Raw genomic sequence first — 17,894 nt, forward strand, 5'->3', positions numbered from 1 at the left:
CCAGAAGAATATGGTCAGGGATAAAAACGACAGTAATGAGCTTCCTCCAGAGGTCGTGATCGTTCGCCGTACGTTGCTTTCTAGCTGACAACTGTGTAGTTTAACTCACTGATGCTGATGTCAGTGGTAGAGGTTTTCACATTGACCACTCGCCTCAGAGTTTACATTTATTGATTTTGGGACCGCCCACTTTGCGTCACTAATGGTTATTTCTTCTGTTGTTGCTAACTGGTTGAATTCCATTGATATTTAACAGTCTTGAGCAGACAGGTCCATGCTGGTCGCGTCTTCTTTTTTGAAACACAAACACGGTAAAACTGCTGATCATCCACATTGAAAGGAGGCACCCTGGGCATGTCCAACAGGAGGACACCCTGAGGAACCCATGTTGGAGAGGTGGCTTGGGAACACCTTGGTCCCCCTGGAAGAGCTTGAGGAGGTGCAGAGACAGAGGGAGGTCTGCTGCCACTGCAATCCTAACCGGGTTAATGAGTTGAGAAAGGAGGGAGTCGGATCAGTTTGGAGGTTTCTGAGCGTACGGGCTGGTACCATCCAAAATTTCATGTTGGCTGTTAAGAAAGCCCTGAACTGAGGGGCAGCCAATCAGATGAAAGCTAAAGCTAAAGCAGAGGCTGCCGCGACCAACCTGGACCAGCGTTACCAAAGGTTACCGAACAGGTCGAGTGCACCCACCGACCCAGGAGCAGCCTCTTTATGAAAGACATGCACCCCGCTCGGCTGCGAGTCTTCACGCACCCCGGGGGGAGAATGATTTGGAAAGAATCAAGATGTTACAGAGAAAAACAAGCTCTGGCCTCTCAGAGAAGATTAACAAGTGTAATGCTGCACAGATGTAGGCTCGGTACAACTCCCACTCTCCGCTCTGCTGAGGAAGCTGCTCAGCAAATGTAGCAGCATGTACGTAACATACATACAAACACAGACCTGCGAACCCATTTGCACAACCAGCACGCTGCAGCACCGCACATTAGCACATGTCACCAAATCTGCTCGCCTCCACTTCTGCTACTGATTTACTACATTTCCCAGAAACCTTTCATCAAACACAGAGATGACGTGCATGAACTCCAGCTGAGGGTACAATATAACCTCACGCTGAAGCCATCATTCAAACATTCAAGACTTCAAATGGGTACTACAATACCCATGAACCTCAGCGACCACTGAAAAAGAGACAAAGTCAAAATCATAAATGATCAGTTCCTGTGGTCAAAAATTCAAACATATCCTTGACTTCAGCCAACCAACTCTTCAAATCTCAAACTACAGCATGACGACGATCTGCACGTCAGCTCATGAATAACTCCCACAGAGAAGTGGCTTCATCACAACCTCATCATTCAAATAAGGTCAGAAATTAGTCTGAAAAAGTTTTTGCATGTTAAATGTAATATTTATGCAAAGCCCTTACCTGAATAAAGTCACCTAAATGAGATGAACCTAAAGTGTTGAAAGAGCAGTGCAGCTGCAGTCTTTAACCTTTTAAGCACGTGCACGCTCCGATTTGTGCAACTATTTTTAAGGCCCGGTAGAACTGCAAACACATAAGCTAGCACAATATTGTTTTTGCATATGAAACCGGAGGACTTATTTCCATAACATGCACTGAGCTTGGCCCGGGTCGCGGTTTCTTTCCACAAATAGCTTTTTGCAAAAATCGCGTACTGTGCACAATAATATTTATTTTAGTTTTTCCTGCAGTTGATAGAAATGAGTACATCTCAAAAATGAAACTATGAAGACACTCCAAATAAATTTGCTGTGGTTGGAAACTGTTGTGTGCAACTTTTTTGCATTTACAGTTTTGAGGGATAAACCTCTGAAATTTCTGTAACTAGAAATATGTGTAAAAAACAACAACGAATTTTCAATTTTTTTGAAGTTTATTGTCCTTTTTGCCATTTATGTAGTTATTATGGACTTAATGCATACATATTAACAAAATTTGGGACATATCTGTTGTATTGATGTATAGAAATTTGAAAACAACGGCATGTAAAAAATATAAAGATAAGCTCTGGTGGACTTGGTTCTCTGGTGGACTTTAGAGGAGAGGGGACACTGCTGTTTCCTGACTGGCTAGCTTGATTAGAAAGTTGCATCCATAAAATATATGAAAGCGTCACGCAGACAAATGAATTTACCGAATTTAATTGACCTAAACCTGTTACACCAACTAACGGTCTGATGTGATGGGTCGGCGTGCAGAATAAGCAGCGATAAGAAGACGCCGTAATGATGGAAGTTAAATCTAGCACTGGTATTCTGCAGTGGATGGGAAGCCTCATTCAGCTGTAAGACATAAAAATGTACCCAACATGCCAACTCGCGCTGCAGCGGGCTGTAAACACGTGGACGTTTAACACAGGAGTCTATGGAGACCGACTCACTTAGATAGACTGCCTCGAGTGGATCCGAGAGGAACTGCAGTTTTATATATTCTGCACGTTTTCCACAGCAGAGACTCAGCATGTGCAGCTCAGTGGAAAAAAAGGGTTGTGCAACAGCGTTCAGGAAAACAAACAGTGGGTCCACGGCCTTCTGTTTCTGCTGTTTTGACCCTCGAGGAGGATTTTTGTGGAAAATTTATGCAGCACTAATGCAAAAGAGACTCTCAGAAATCAAGCTCACAAAGGGGGGAATGAACGAGGGTAATACTGTACAGATGGAGCCACGGTCCAAGTCCCACTTCTCCGAGCTCTCTACGCTGATATTGTTTCATGCTCCGGCAGAAAAACCGAGCGATCAGAGGGGAGTCGAATTCGGTGTCAACACAAACAAGCACCAATCTTCACATGATTACACGAAAGAAAAAACTGCAGTGCAAAGCGCGCTGAAGTGGCGTCAAGAACACACCACACTCATCAGCAGCAGCAGGCAAAAATAGTTTGAGGAGAACTCCACGAGCGCCGAGCCGCTCTGACACGAGACGCATTTCGCTTTCTGTCTCTTTCCTCTCCGTTACACCGCCTCCGTCATCGGGGAATTGCTTGGAGAAATCCTGCACTACAAATGAATTGTTGATATTTTTTATTTGTTAAATCAGAGCATCTCTCCATCCATCACCAACCTCTCTTTGCCCTTATCCCCCGTCTCCAGTCCCGCAGCGGGACCCCTCCGGATTCAAAAAGCCCAATTTAAACGTTTTAAAAAGAGCTGTTTTTAAACACTACTCGGTGCGAAAACACAGAAACACAAAAGCACAAACGTGGTGTCAACAGATGACAGGGTGAGCTGTGCGGGAGTGGTCTGACTTCCCACGTTTGTCTTGTATCACGACTCACAAACAGGAGGAAGCACATTTCACACAGAAGCTGCGAAGCTCATTTGGAGCCGAATCTTCATCGTTTCTGATCAGCAGGCCAACTGGACACGACCGGGCTGCTCCCCGTAACTAACAGTGGCCCAAACCGGCCAATTACAGCCTAAGGCACGAGGAGGACGAGGCGACCGTCTTACAGTCGGGTTTGTGAAGCTTCAAACTGGCAACACACTCTCACTTCATCGCAGCGTGTTGATGTGAATATTTTCCATTTTTTTGTTCTTTTGGTAACAAACTTTCTCTCTTTGTTTTTATTTAATTTAATCGTTAATTATTATTTATCTCGGCTCTCTTCTTCCTGTCTCCGTGGCCCCGCCCCTCCCTGAGCCTGGTTCTGCTGGAAGTTTCTTCCTGTTAAAAGGGAGTTTTTCCTTCCCACTGTTGCCAAAGTGCTGCTCACAGGGAGTCGTCTTATTGTTGGGTTTCTTTGTATCATTGTGGAGTCTTTACCTTACAATATAAAGCTCCTTCAGGGAACTGTTGCTATGAGATGTTATCTACACAGAGAAACCTCTTTAAGTAACCAGGGCCGTCGCCCCCTGCTGGTCATCAGAAAGGACGTAGGCTTCACTTTCCTCAGTTTTCACAACATCTATAACAGTCATACAGCATGAGTGTTTTTATTCCTGGAAATGAGGGTTAATAAAGTCCACTTATGTTTGAGGAGCACAGTTTCCTGTCTTTACATCATCATATATGTTTTTTTTTAAAAAAGGAGAAAGTGCTCGTGCCTCAGAGTTTATAGAGACGTTGAGTCCTGACAGTGTTTGTTTAACCTGCAGGCGATCCTTTCAAGGCTCGTGTACCGCATTCGGTTTCCACAGAAGAAGAAATTCCTGAAGTTTGTAAATTCACCCGTAAAGCTGTGAGAAAATCTATCAAACGGACATGAATTATTCAGCGATGAAAGTGTGCTTCTTCTTTAAATGTGTTCTCACACACACACAAAAAGCATCAGTGCTTCTTCCCCCTTCGTGGCTCACTCGTGGCCCTGGTGACGAAGGCAGAGGGTTAACACTCGGGCCCAAAACGTCGCACACATCCTCGGTTAGTTTGTCACCCACCCATCTATTCTAAAGATATCTCTCCTGCAGTTGTTATGAAAATTGTGAAACCATAAATGGACAGAATCAGAACACACACACACACACACACACACACACACACACACACACACACACACACACACACACACACACACACACACACACACACACACACCAGGAAATTAAATATTTGGGAACAAAAAGCCCATCTGTGTTCACCAAAGCAGGCAGTAAGCAGATTGTGCTTCTGGATTAATCAGAGTGGACATAAAGAGAGGAGCAGCGTGCAGCTACACGGTGAAAATCAGACGACGAGAATATGTTCGAGTGCGTTAATCTTAAACCCGTAAACCCGGACGTCGGGGATGTATTAGAAGCAGCTGTAGGTGTGAAAGCTGCCGCGCCGCCTCAGCCTGAAAGAGCAGGAGCGCTCGGCGTGCAGGTTGGGGAATCCTCCATAATGTTTACCGAGTTTACCGACTTGGCTGACGGCTGTGTTTTCTTATCCTCTAACAGAGAGGGTGATTTGACTGATGCTCGTAACAGATTGCATCACAGCAGGAGACGAACTAAAACGGTTTACGCACCGCAGCTCTCCCTAAACTGTCTAACAGTGGCAGCGCTCCACCTTGTAAATTTGGAATAGCAATTTTAGAAATTTCCCAGCAGTCTATCTCCAATTGGCCTTCACTGGGAGTGCTGTTTGATATCAGTGAAGTATCGCGGCTTTGACTGAGGACCACCTCTGAGGAGCAGAAATGTGATCTCAGCTTTGTGAAACCAAACACTCGCTGCCGTTTTCAAGAAAACACCTGAGCGCATTAAAAGCTTTCATTCATCACCTGCTCGGTGAGCCGAGGTTTCCCTCCCCTCGTTCAGACGTGGCTGCTGCAGCCGCTAACACCCTTCACGCACGTCAGAAACGTGAATGCAGACACGTGACCCGCCGAGGCGTTCCTGCAAACTCAAATTAACACGCGCCGCAAAAAATACGCTGATGTCTCGCCAAAAGAGGCAAGAGCCAAGCTCAAGCTCGCACCTTCTCATGTGATAACAACAGTACATCACTGCTGGTAAGCTAACAACCTGCTGATCACAACTTCCGATGGTGTCACTGGAGCGAGGGGGGTGAAACTTTTACAGGCTGACTTTGGCTTTCACACTCGGGCTTCTCCTGTCAGCAGCCACGAGGAGCTAACGAAGGAGCTCGCTCATCGGGGCATACCTCACTTTGTACGATTCTGTCATGGCGGTCAGCATTCAGGCGCCTTTCAGCTCGCAGAGGCGGAGCCTGGATATGAGCCTGCAGCACGAGTCTGAAGCAACAAGGAGCCATCGATCCGTTTCACGGTGATTGGCAACAGTTTCATTTGCTAAAGGGGGTCTTTGACAAATCAGCACAAAGGATGGAGAAAGTGCCAATTATCCTAAAACTGTTACCAATGAGTGACATCACGGTCAGTCCCGCTCACTCCATCACGGACGCCCTCTGAAAAGCAAAGCCACCATGCCTTAAATCTGCCAGCAGGGGGCGACTGTTCAGGAACGTCATTCTGTAAATCTTTATTTTAAGAACGAGACAACTTCCCAAAAGTCAGAATTCATCTGGAGGCTCCTCCTCCACGCTCTCCTCACCTGGAGGCTCCTCCTCAGCCCCTTTTTACCATAGCAGGTGCATAAATGACAAAATCAATGTCGCGCTTGACTCAGAACAGTGATGACTGACATCACAGATCCTGGGAGTGATGGGCGGTTTTGAGACCAGGCTGATCGCCCCCTGCTGGCCGTTACAGTGCAGCATCTCCTCATCCTTCAACTCCAACTGCGTGGAGCACTCACAGTTTAACGTCTGCAGATTCACTGATCTTGCATCCTGTTGTTTCACTGGGCATGTACGGCGAGGGGGAGGTGACGAGTGGACACGGGCAGCTCATCCAACAACAGGACATTTCCTCTTGTTAAACTTATTCTGCGTTTCTTCTTCCACTTCCAAAATTCACTATCCAAATTTTCAGAAACGATGTTCCAGTTTCTACCAGAATTTCTCGTGAACTCTGACAGACGCATTTAAAAATGGAGTGCTTTGTTGATCGTTAGCAGGATGGCTAAACGCGGGTCGCTCGGGTGCTTCCTTCTCCTGCAATTAGCTTGTTTCCCATCTTCAATTTGGACACAGTGAGCACATTTTCTTCATGCGTAATTGGATTAGTTACCTTTAAAATCTCCATTTCTACTGTCACTTGAGCTTTTAAAAATGTGTAAAATGTGCACCTTGCTGACACCTCCCATGAAAATAAATAAATAAAAAAAATGAAAAAGAAAATCAATTTTGAGATTTTTTGTTGTTTTTGAGGAATACCTCTTGAGTGGCACTTAACAAAATTGAACAAATGTGTTGCGGATGGATGGATGGGTGGGTGGGGGTGTGATTTGGGGGAAGCTGTGAGGCAGATCTACCTTCCAGACTAAAACAGTCTAACACTCATTACTCTGAAAAACACTTGACTTCATCATGGCCTCAATTATGTGCTGCTGGATAAACTCCAACGTTACTGAGCGGCTGCGTCCGATGGGGGTGTGGGTGTGTTCAAAAATAATACGAAAAGCATCCAAAAACTGTGGCAGGAAGCAGAGCGGGAGTCTCTGTGGATGAAACCGTGGCTCTTTGCGTTTCCAGGAGCGCCTCAGAGGCGATCGATGCGTCGGTGACAAAGCGCTCGGCGTACGCGTCGGCCCGTGTGGGCTGTTCGACTTCACCGACGCCCGATCGCCCGGGGCTGGTGACAAAAAGCAAAGTTGCTGTTAGCGTTTCCATCTACCTGTGAAGCATGCTGGGAGAAATTAAGCCTCGCTGACCGTTTTTTTTCCTACAATCGCTGTTTTCACATTAAAACAAAATCACATCAGACAGATGGAGACGCTGGAGCAGCTGGTGAAAGACGAGATGTTCCCAGGAAAAACTCCCAGCAGAAGCCTTCATGATTGCTTTGCTTCCCGTTTTGACTTCCAGCGGCTCCCCCCACCCCCAACATCAACACCAACACCTGTCGAGGAACAGACTGCAGCGATCGACTCGGGTTTACCCTCCAGGAACTGCAGCCACCTTCTGTAGAAGCAGAGAGTGCTGCAGAGCTTTCTGAAGGTCTTCCAAAGCTGTTCTTTGGACATTGGCTGCTTTTTTCCCCCACACTGTCCAGTCCTTGTGCTTCAGTGCTGACCTATGAACCCTGCAAGCATTAAAAAGCACATGCAAGTTTGCACAGTTCTTATTTTCTTGGTGGTCCAACCTCCGAAGTGTCACAGACTCGTTGGGCAAAATGCTCAACAAGTTTCCCCCGATGCATCCTCAGTGTGTGTTTGCTGAGGTATATAAAAAAAGCATGTGTGTGAATGAGGCAGTACTGTATACGTACCTGTAAGTACTGAACACCTGTGTGAGGTGAGGCTGCTGGACAGGTAAAAATCACAGTCGTTCATATTTGTAACCACAGTTATTTGAAGCGTAACCTAAAAACCAACAACAGGGGAGGTCACTGAGATTTGAATTCAAATGAAACTCACATGAAAGGCGGGGGTGGGCGTGCGATGACCACGGCGTCAGCGACAACCGCAGCATTACGTTCTCTTATCACAGCAGGTCAGCCGAGTCACTCGCTGCGCTCTTACACTCCTCGTACCGGCAGCGCGGTGGCATCAGTGCCTCCGCCACACAGCTGGATTTTTTTAACATTCATGTCACTGCATTAAGAATATTTACTCGCAGCTCTACAGATACGACTAAAAACATTTTAATAACCCCCCAAACTGAACCTCAGGACGTCTGAAGCCCCGAAGAGACCTGGGGAAGGACGACCGCGCGTCTGTCCGTGTTTGTGGTTAATGATGAGGTGGCGTTCTCCGCACAGGAGGGAGACTCAGCGTCTGTACGGTTAACCAGTGACAGGCGAGCGCATCCTGCCAACGGTAAACTTGGAACTAAACAAGTTAATGTTTCTGTGTTTCTGCGTTAACCAGCCTAGTTTCCAACCCCGCCTCCGGCTGGTTAGAATTTTATGATACGATACATTAAAGACACAAAAGTACAATAAATACACAATAAAACCAAAGTTTAACCCTTAGGATCAAAGGTGCTGTTTGTGAACACGCACTGTGAGACCAGCGATGGGATGGATCTGAGACGCTCCAGGCCGGGCATTTATAAAGCCACTTTATTAGGTACACCTGTTCAACCGCTCATTACCACAAATATCTAATTGTCCAATCACATGGCAGCAACCTAGAGCTGCTGAAGCTCATGAAAATGATCTAAACCCTTTAATAATTTTAGAATATCTGTCACCAATAAAGGAACGAGTGTATGTAGGTATGACAAGCACGAACAAATCGACGTGTTCGGTCATTAAAAACATTCAGTTGAACTTTTTCTTCACGCACACTTGCAGAAATCCAGGATGCAGAAAACAATCTGCAGAAGAAGAACAGAGGAGGGGGGAGGGGTTGGATGTGATTTCAGATGACACATTTCTCAACTCTGAACACCCACAACCACAAAACATTTCACAGCAGAGGGAGGGAGACGAGCGAGAGAGGAAAAACAACCTAAAAGTTCCCAACGTAACACCGAGACCTCAGAGGAAGCGCAGAAATCGCACGAGCGCCGAGCTAAACAAGTGAATCATCGGCGAGTGAAACGTCTCTGATACGAGCCGCTCGGCGCAGGTGTGTTGGTGGAGAAACGCACAAAAACAAACATATAGGAGAGCGAATAAACGGAGCGTTTTGGCGATGGCGGCGGCTCGGTGAGAGAGGCGAGCAGCAATCTGCCCGGCCACACTGGCTGCCCACACACACCTCCTCCACAGGTGTGTGTGGACTTTTTAGGGTGAGTCACTCTCTCCCACGTAGTCGATACCTCCAGCAGCGGTTGTGGAGATCCCATCAGCCCGCGCGCTCTACCTGCACCGCTCCTCACGCTCCCCCCCCCTCTGCAGCAAACGCCGCCGCCGCCACCATGCAGACTGGCGTGCAGCATTTGGAGGTAACAGATGGCGATTTTATGAACAACAGTATGATCAGAGAGTGACACAACATTAGGGCATCGCATTAATCATGCAGCCTTTGTTTTCCACAATTAATAAACAGACATACCAGGAACGTTCAAACATTTAGACGCCGCTGAACTGATGATGTGATGTGCTGTTAAATATTTTGATCCTTCGCATAATTAAGACTAATGATCTCGCCGACGATCGGCATCAGAACAGCGCCGAGCAATAACCGCGCAGCCATACGTACGTCTCAGCGGTGATAAAGGCCCTTCATTATGAAATTATACAGTGGCTTTTTTAATGAGGTTTCAGCGCCGGAGGGTCACGAAAACAAGCGAGCAAAGTCTCGGCGCCAGTAAGACGAGGAGGATAAGCCCCCGCCGGATTATCAGGTGCAGAGCGGCCTCTGCAACCCCAGCGCCGTGCCGTTTGGTGGATGCTTTCATTCGAGCTGCTTCACGCCACCTTGGATGCAAATATTTTTAGCCGGGATGACCCGTGCGCAAACTGCACCCGTCACCCTGCCAGTGTTAGCACGGTGCTCCACCCCCCGAGCTTCACACAGCCCATTCAACAAAGCAGAAGGGGCCATGAAAACAAACCTTCCCGAGCACCCGGTGGGGCTGGCAGCGGCCCGCAGGCTGGCTGCGGCCCAGCAAAGCGCTGAAAAAAGCCTGACTGGACAGCAGCCAAGCGCTGGTGAAATTCTGGCTTCAGTTGGTCAGGTTTTCTGCACTAGCAGCTCCTCAGACTGGTGACTGTGATTTGGTGCTGGAGCAGAAATATCTTATGCATATGGAAATGGTGAAAGTTGCTGAGGGCTTCAGAGATGCATATGTTGGAAAAGTCTGAATATTTTAAACGGCGCTGCTGCAGAGAGTGCTCGTGTTTCGTACGATACGCCAGCCTCTGGAACTGCTGCGAGTCTGGCGGGCGTGAACGTCAGCGACGGTGCTGCTCTGTGCGCACCGGTGATGTTCAGGCACCACCAGGTGAGCCTAAACGAAGCCGAGGCAGCCGTACCAAACCACGCAGTTCCCCTGATGACCCCTGGAGGCTCCGGCAGCGAGTCGGTGCCCACAGTAAGCTGCTGAGGTCGCTGTGATCGACAGGTGACCCCGAGCTGCAGCATCAGGCGATGTGTGATGTCACCACAGAGCGAATCACCTCGCACTGATCTGCACGCGTTCTGACTTCAGCAGGGTCAGTGTTCGGGTTTGGTCCGAGCCATATTTTAGGAACCCAGCGGTCAGAGTCAAACCCTCACTGCCGTGAGGCGACGGTGCTGATGCGACCACGCCAAAAACAGCTTCCACGTTCTCAGGTGACGGCGGATGGATTTGAAACAGAGTTCGAACAAACGCCAACTCTCTGTGCACCAGTTCGTGATTGGTCAGAAGAACTCTGACTACAGAGGCACTCCAGGACACATGTGGCCTCCTGCAGAACTTTCAGATCTGTCGTCTCGAGGCAGAGAAGGAAGTCCACTCAGACTACAGAGCGCTCGGCGCAGATTCCCGCCGCACGTGCGCGTTTCAGAGTGACTGGATCACAGCTGCGTGCGGCCAGGCTCGCGGGGATGCTTTGACTTTAAGCAGCTCGGATTTTTAGGTTAGAATAACATAACCCTACATGCGCTGTAACTCAAAGCTGTGTGCCGTTCCCACTGAAAGCGCTCCTTTTATGTCTTTATTTAAATATTTGTTGTCGTCCTGACAGCCGTTTCTGCACTTCGTCACAATTCATGACGCCAGCGACTTCGGTCCTTTCAGAAACGAGCAGGAGGCGAGCGAGGCGACACCGGCGCATGGTTTTAATTCTGCTCGGAGACACAAAACTGTTTCCACTGTTTAACCTTTTTCATGTGAGAATTAAAGAAAGCAGATTTCTGGGAAATTGGAAAGTTGCTGCAGTGCATGCTGGGAGGTGTATATAAATAATATAACAATGTGTCTAAATAACTTAGCGTGACGAGTCCACTGGACGTTCATGTAAACCGAGCTGAAACAAAAACATGGAGTTAAAAATGGAAGGAGACTGTGCAGGACAAAGGACGGACGCGTAATCAGCCACAGACGAGCTGCTCTTTCGCAGTTTTTACCCCGAGTGCGAGGACAAGCTGTAAAGTATAAATAGATCACGTATCCTGGTCGCAGGGATTAGGACTCAGGTGCTGGGACCTCGCAGCGGGGATTTACTGGCTCATCTGCATTTTTTAAATACTTTTGAGCTTGTTGATCATGTGACACGGTTACCGAGCCACCGGCAGCATCTGCAGGTTCGACCGGTCGTCACAGAGCGACGTCACTGAACTGAAAACGTGTCCTGGCGACCGCTCACCGCCAGGTCACATCACGAGCCCAAGTAACGAAGCCGGTTACCCGCTTGAAGGTTTATCGATCGACCAGTAAGTAACGGGAACACGTCCGCGGAGAGACGGCAGCGTTTCTGTGTGAAGCCAGCGACTGTTCACAGCTGGATCGTTAGGACGCCACAGACTGACAGACGCCGTCCCTCCATTAAATGAACATTTACATGTGCAGATGATGGCTTCATCCTGTCATCGCGTTAACGGGCTGACGGCGAAGATTAATTATCAACACGCAATTCAAACGGGGTCATCGTTATCGTTTGCATAAGAAGACAAACGAGTTACTGAAGCTCATCAGACCCTGCTGCCCGTGCTCAGAGGTGCTGGGGTCGGCGGCCGCGCCTTCAGGTTGGGTCTGCAGCACGAGTTGCCACGGCGATGCAGCCGGCTGGATGCGGCCAAACGGTGGTTTGTCGTGCAGAGCTGCTCTTCAATTTCAGGTGCTGTCAGGATTGTCGTAGATATCTGGTTTGTGCCACGTGGACTGGACTTTCCCATCATCCTACTCGCTGAGCCTGAATCCGTGTCAGATTTGGACGCAGGCTTCCACAGCCACGCCCCTCGCACACATCACAACTTATCCTGTACCCCGGCGACACCTCTGAGAACCGCCCCGTAGACCCCGGCGGTCCTCCATGACGGCTCCAGATGCGGTGCCCTGAACTCTACGCAGAGCCTTGAGCTTTGTTGAAAACGCTCCCAAATACGTGGCGGCCCAAATTACACCACCGTGTGACGCAGCGGCGGGTCCCTGCAGCAGCTCGGACTACAAAGGAGGTTAAAATGAGAGCGGCGAGGGCACCGGACGCCGCCATGTTTAAACTGTTACAGCATGAACCTGCTGAACCGAGAGTACTGGTTCCAGCTGAGGAGGAGCCACACACACACACACACACACACACACACACACCTGATTGAAAAACCAGCCCGTCGTTCCCTTCGCCCATCCCGACTGTATTTACGGCGTCTCCTCGCTCATCTCGCCGTCCCGCTGCTCTTTTCTCTCGTCTGCATGTGTCAAATCTCCTTCCTCCTCACTTTGTTCTTTCTGCTCTCAAATATCATTTCTTCCCCCTCAAACCTTCTCCTCCTCACTTTTAGACTCCGGAGAGGCGATCCTGCAGAAAACAGGACCTCTGTTTTGAATTTGGGAAATTAAATGTCACATCTTTTCAAAGTGCCCCTCTGACTTTTTCTCTTTCAGTACAAAAAGGTGTCTCGGCCTTCTCGTCCAAAAACATGTCTGCGCTCTCCAGGAGGTGCTCTCCGGTCCTTGTCCATTACTCGCCCCCTCCATCTCCTCTCTTCACCTCTTCCTTTTACACACTCCGCATTATCGGCTGCCTTTACAGTGATTTCCACACGCTGCTTTTAAATCAACACAGCAAATTAAAGCCTGTAAATTATACATGAGCAGAATAAGAAAGCGGGGAATTGATTAGTAAGTGATGCAGGAGAAGAAGAATAAACACGTTTTACAGTGAAATCTCCGGCACGCAGTCAGACCTGCACAGGCTGCAGCGAGGACGAGTAAATGCCTCTCGAGGCCTTGAATTCAGCCAAGATGTGTTTATCGCCCTCCTCTTTCACTTTCTGAAGGACTGAAGGACACCGGAGGGACAATCAGAGCCCAGCGATGTGAGGCTGGGTTTGATTTCTCTTCCCGATGAGCGAGAGGTGACACCAGGAGACGATTTCTGTAAAGAAGCTTTAAAAACGGGGCGAACGCCGAGGACGACGAGCTGTTTCTCACACCGAGGTTGGTTTTTTTCCCAGTAAAGCAAACTCGACTTTCACCTTTTTGTCGCCTCTGAAATATGATTACTTCTGCCGAGTCTTCCTGTATGGAGGACTGGAAACGCCACAAATGAAATGCAAAAAATACAAAATAAGAAAAGAGAGAAATGCAGAAACATCCGTGTAATTCAATCTAACAGGGACAGAGCACATTAACCCTTTAAAGCCACAATACAACCCAGTCTGCCAGAGCTGATCTTTGTATTTTCACCTGCTGTGGTGCTATTTATGGGAGCATTTCACGTTTCTATACATCCACACAACCGTTACATCACAAACTTTAATGACATGTATGCATTACGTCCATAGTAACTACATAAAAAACAAAAAGTTCAACAAACTACAAAAAAAATTGAAAATCAGTTTTTGGATTTTTTACACATATTTCTACTTACAGAGATTTCAGAGGTTTACCCTGAAACTGTAAATGCAAAAAAGTGGCACACAACAGTTTCCAACCACAGCAAACTCATCTGGAGTGTCTTCATAGTTTCATTTTTCAGATGCACTCATTTCTGTAAACTGCAGGAAAACTAAAATATTATTTTGCACAGTTTCCAAAAAACAGCATTAAAATAAAAGATTTCCAACAGTGCAGTTTGAGCTCAAAGCTGAGAAACTGTACAGAAAGTCAAACATGACAACAGTAAACCTTTGAAAGACCCTGTAGGGGACAAAACTCCATTTCCCACCTAAAGCGATGTCACTTAGAGCTGGGCGATATATCGAGTTTTTAAAACATATCGATATATTTTTATACGAGATATAAGATGTGACAATATCCTTTATATCGATATAGTCTATGTTACGTTATAATTATAGTTGTGGAGCCGCAAGTTTGCCTCTCTTTCGTCCACTTTTGTCTCTACGCAACGTTACTCCGCCTCGCCTTCACTGAAGACAACTCCCCCTCCTACCCCATCGCTTCACGTGCAGGCAGCGACAAGACGGACACGGCAAATCTCCGTTAACGAGTTACTGCGCATCGCCCCATGCGTGGGGCTGGACGGCGTCAACGTGCTAACGAGCTAAACATGCTAACGAGCTAACCGCGCTAACGAGCTAACAGCGCTAACCCTAAAATCCTTTCATTCTCTCAAAAGTTGACAGCGCGCCTTATGTATGAATTCTGGTTGTGCTTGGTGGCCGCGAACCGATTTTATGTGGTACACGGCGTTCAGCAATCTGTCCAAAATGTTTGAGTACGACTTTGGTAAGCTACGGAGCTGCACCGCTTGATAGATTGTCGGCGCATTACGGCTACCGAGGAGCTTCGCGGAGTGATACGTACTGTGCATCAACGTAATATTACCGTATTGTGTGTGTATAAGGACCATAAATGGCACCTGTAAGAGACGTGGTTATGAAGCGGATTTCAAACTCCAGGCTGTCAGTCACACAGTAAAACTTGGGAACAGAGCAGCTGTGAAATCTGTCTTTGTTATTACGCTCAGCGTCTTTTAGTTTACATTTTGACTGCACAATTGTGAGCTCTTTGTTTAGCACAAAAACAACCTTGTTTTCTTTTATTTATGGAGCATTATTATTTAATAAATGCTCATAATTTAATTTTGAGTAATTTTTCATGTACATCTGTGCTGTATGTTAATAAAAGTGCCTGTGTGACATCTGGGACACAGCTTTGACTAAGAACTCTTTTTGTTCTTACTTTATGGCTTAAAAAAAATATTGAGATATATATCTTATATCGCCATCCAGCTAAAAAATATCGAGATATGAATTTTGGGTCATATCGCCCAGCCCTAATGTCACTTCTGGTTTTCGCAGGTAATGGCGGACATGCAACCCACGCTGACGTTTATTCCAATGTACGAAGTGCAATGAACAGCTGATCGGATCGATAAAGTGCGTTTCTGGATTATAATGCTTTTGATGTTGCGATCACTTGTGCAAAGAGCAGTTTGTGGAAGGAAACTGCGACCCGGGATGAGCTGAATGCGCGTTATGCAAGCACAACTCTTCCAAAAACCCCTGTTGCACTAGTTTATGTGGCTGCATTTCTACCGGGCTTTAAAAATAGTTACGTAAATCTTTAAAGATGGACTTAAAACCTTAACCTCAGAGTTCGCCATTGTCCCCGGTAACATCAAAACCAGAGCGCTCAGTGAATTAATGCGACCGCAGGATTGGTGACTCATTTGTGATGTTTCAGGCTGCGGCACATTTTACTACAGATCAACAGTTTCCCACAGAGAGCCGAGCAGCACGTCAGCTCCTGACACCAAAGTAAATGATCCACACGTTTGTCCATCCAGTGACAGGAAGATGACTTTAGACTTTATACATTAACTTTTTATAGGCGACGGTTTAGTTCGAGACCTAAAAGATGTTCAGTTACTGTTAATAGAAAACAGAGAACATCAGCGAACAGTTACATTTGAAAAGCTGGAATTAATCTGAGCTGTTCACAAAGACGCAGCTGCTTATGCAACTTCAGCCCATTTGGGAGCAATAACACGTCTCCCAGGAAGTTCAAAGGGCCTGAAGGTAACTCCTGCAAACGTGCACATTTAGCCAAACCTAGAGGATGAGCATGGAAACCAACAGGCAGCGTGCTGCAGTCGACCGAGTCGAATAAAAGTGAGAAATGATTTACGACTTATTTCTGTTAAAAGGACCAAAACGATTTTCCACAGGAGAAAAAAACACGAGCTTCATCTGTGGGTCAAACTTCACCCCAAACCTCTGCACATCCTCGACACAGGAAACAACACGTTCACTATCAGTGTGATGAGGAGGGCTCCTACACATACTGTGTGTGATTCACTGATGTATTTATTTTCTTATAGTTTATAATGCTGTAATTTTCTGTATCATTTCATTTACTGCTCGCACGGTCTGGGAGGAACCGTGGCAACATAATTTCCTCTGGGATTAACAAAATATTCTGATTGATTGATCGATAGCTCACTGATGTTTCTGCCTCTGTGAGGAGCTCAAAAACATAAAGACCGGACTAGAGCTGGGCGATATATCGAGTTTTTAAAACATATCGATATATTTTTATACGAGATATAAGATGTGACAATATCCTTTATATCGATATAGTCTATGTTACGTTATAATTATACTTGCGGAGCCGCAAGTTTGCCTCTCTTTCGTCCACTTTCGTCTTTACGCAACGTTACTCGGCCTCGCCTCTCCTTCACTGAACACAACTCCCCCTCCTCCCCCATCGCTTCACCTGCAGGAAGCGACAAGATGGACACGGCAAATCTCCGTTAACGAGTTACTGCGCATCGCCCCGTGCGTGGGGCTGGACGGCGTCAACGTGTTAGCGAGCTAACCACGCTAACGAGCTAACCACGCTAACGAGCTAACCACGCTAACGCCATGCAGCCCAGAGGTGCTGCACGGACTAAAATCCTTTCATTTTCTCAAAAGTTGACAGCGCGCCTTATGTATGAATTCTGGTTGTGCTTGATGGCCGCGAACCGATTTTATGTGGAACACGGCGCTCAGCAATCTGTCAAAAATGTTTTAGTACGACTTTGGTAAGCTACGGAGCTGCACCGCTTGATGGATTGTCGGAGCATTACGGCTGAGCCTCGCGGAGTGATACGTACTGTGCTTCAACGTAATATTACCCTACTGTGTATAAGGACCATAAATGGCACCTGTTAAGAGACGTGGTTATGAAGCGGATTTCAAACTCCAGGTTGTCAGTCACGCAGTACAAGTTGGGAACAGAGCAGCTGTGAAATCTGTCTTTGTTATAGTGATCGTCTTTTACTTTACATTTTGACTGCACATTTGTGAGCTTTTTGTTATGCACAAAAACAACATTGTTTTCTTTTATTTATGGAGCATTATTATTTAATAAATGCTCATAATTTATTTTTGAGTAAATTTTATGTACATCTGCTCTATGTTAATAAAAGTGCCTGTGTGACATCTGGGACACAGCTTTGACTAAGAACTCTCTTTTTGTTCTTACTTTATGGCTTTAAAAAAATATATCGAGATATATATCTTATATCGCCATCCAGCTAAAAAATATCGAGATATGAATTTTGGGTCATATCGCCCAGCCCTAGACCGGACCATCGTTCTGCACTGGGTCCAAAAAGCTTCTGATTTCTAACTTTAATTTATACAGAGTTAGTGACAGCAGTGGTCAGCTGCTTTAGATGAAACCTGAGCTTCTTCTGGATGCAGAACGTGCTTTTAAATGATACGACGACACGATCGCATCCCTGGAGACCGCCGTCAAAAGATGGCGTTAAATTTAATGCTGTTGTTAAACTTCAGATTAAAATCAAACTTGA

At 46.7% G+C, this 17,894-nt stretch overlaps 1 protein-coding gene across 4 annotated transcripts in view; it reads right to left on the reverse strand.

The window, feature by feature from the left end:
* Positions 1-17,894, reverse strand: part of LOC101470116 (zinc fingers and homeoboxes protein 2) — a 131,145-nt gene that overhangs the window by 75,269 nt on the left and 37,982 nt on the right. The window contains exon 1 of one of the 4 annotated variants that reach the window (XM_004574935.6): positions 7,951-8,273. The exons of the other annotated variants lie outside the window; for them this stretch is intronic. The gene's annotated coding sequence lies outside the window, so the exon portion shown is untranslated. Of the gene's footprint in view, positions 1-7,950; positions 8,274-17,894 lie in introns of those variants that run through there. 4 annotated transcript variants of the gene reach the window in all.

The sequence above is a fragment of the Maylandia zebra genome, linkage group LG22, assembly GCF_041146795.1.
Source record: "Maylandia zebra isolate NMK-2024a linkage group LG22, Mzebra_GT3a, whole genome shotgun sequence".
Classification (NCBI taxonomy): Eukaryota; Metazoa; Chordata; class Actinopteri; order Cichliformes; family Cichlidae; genus Maylandia; species Maylandia zebra.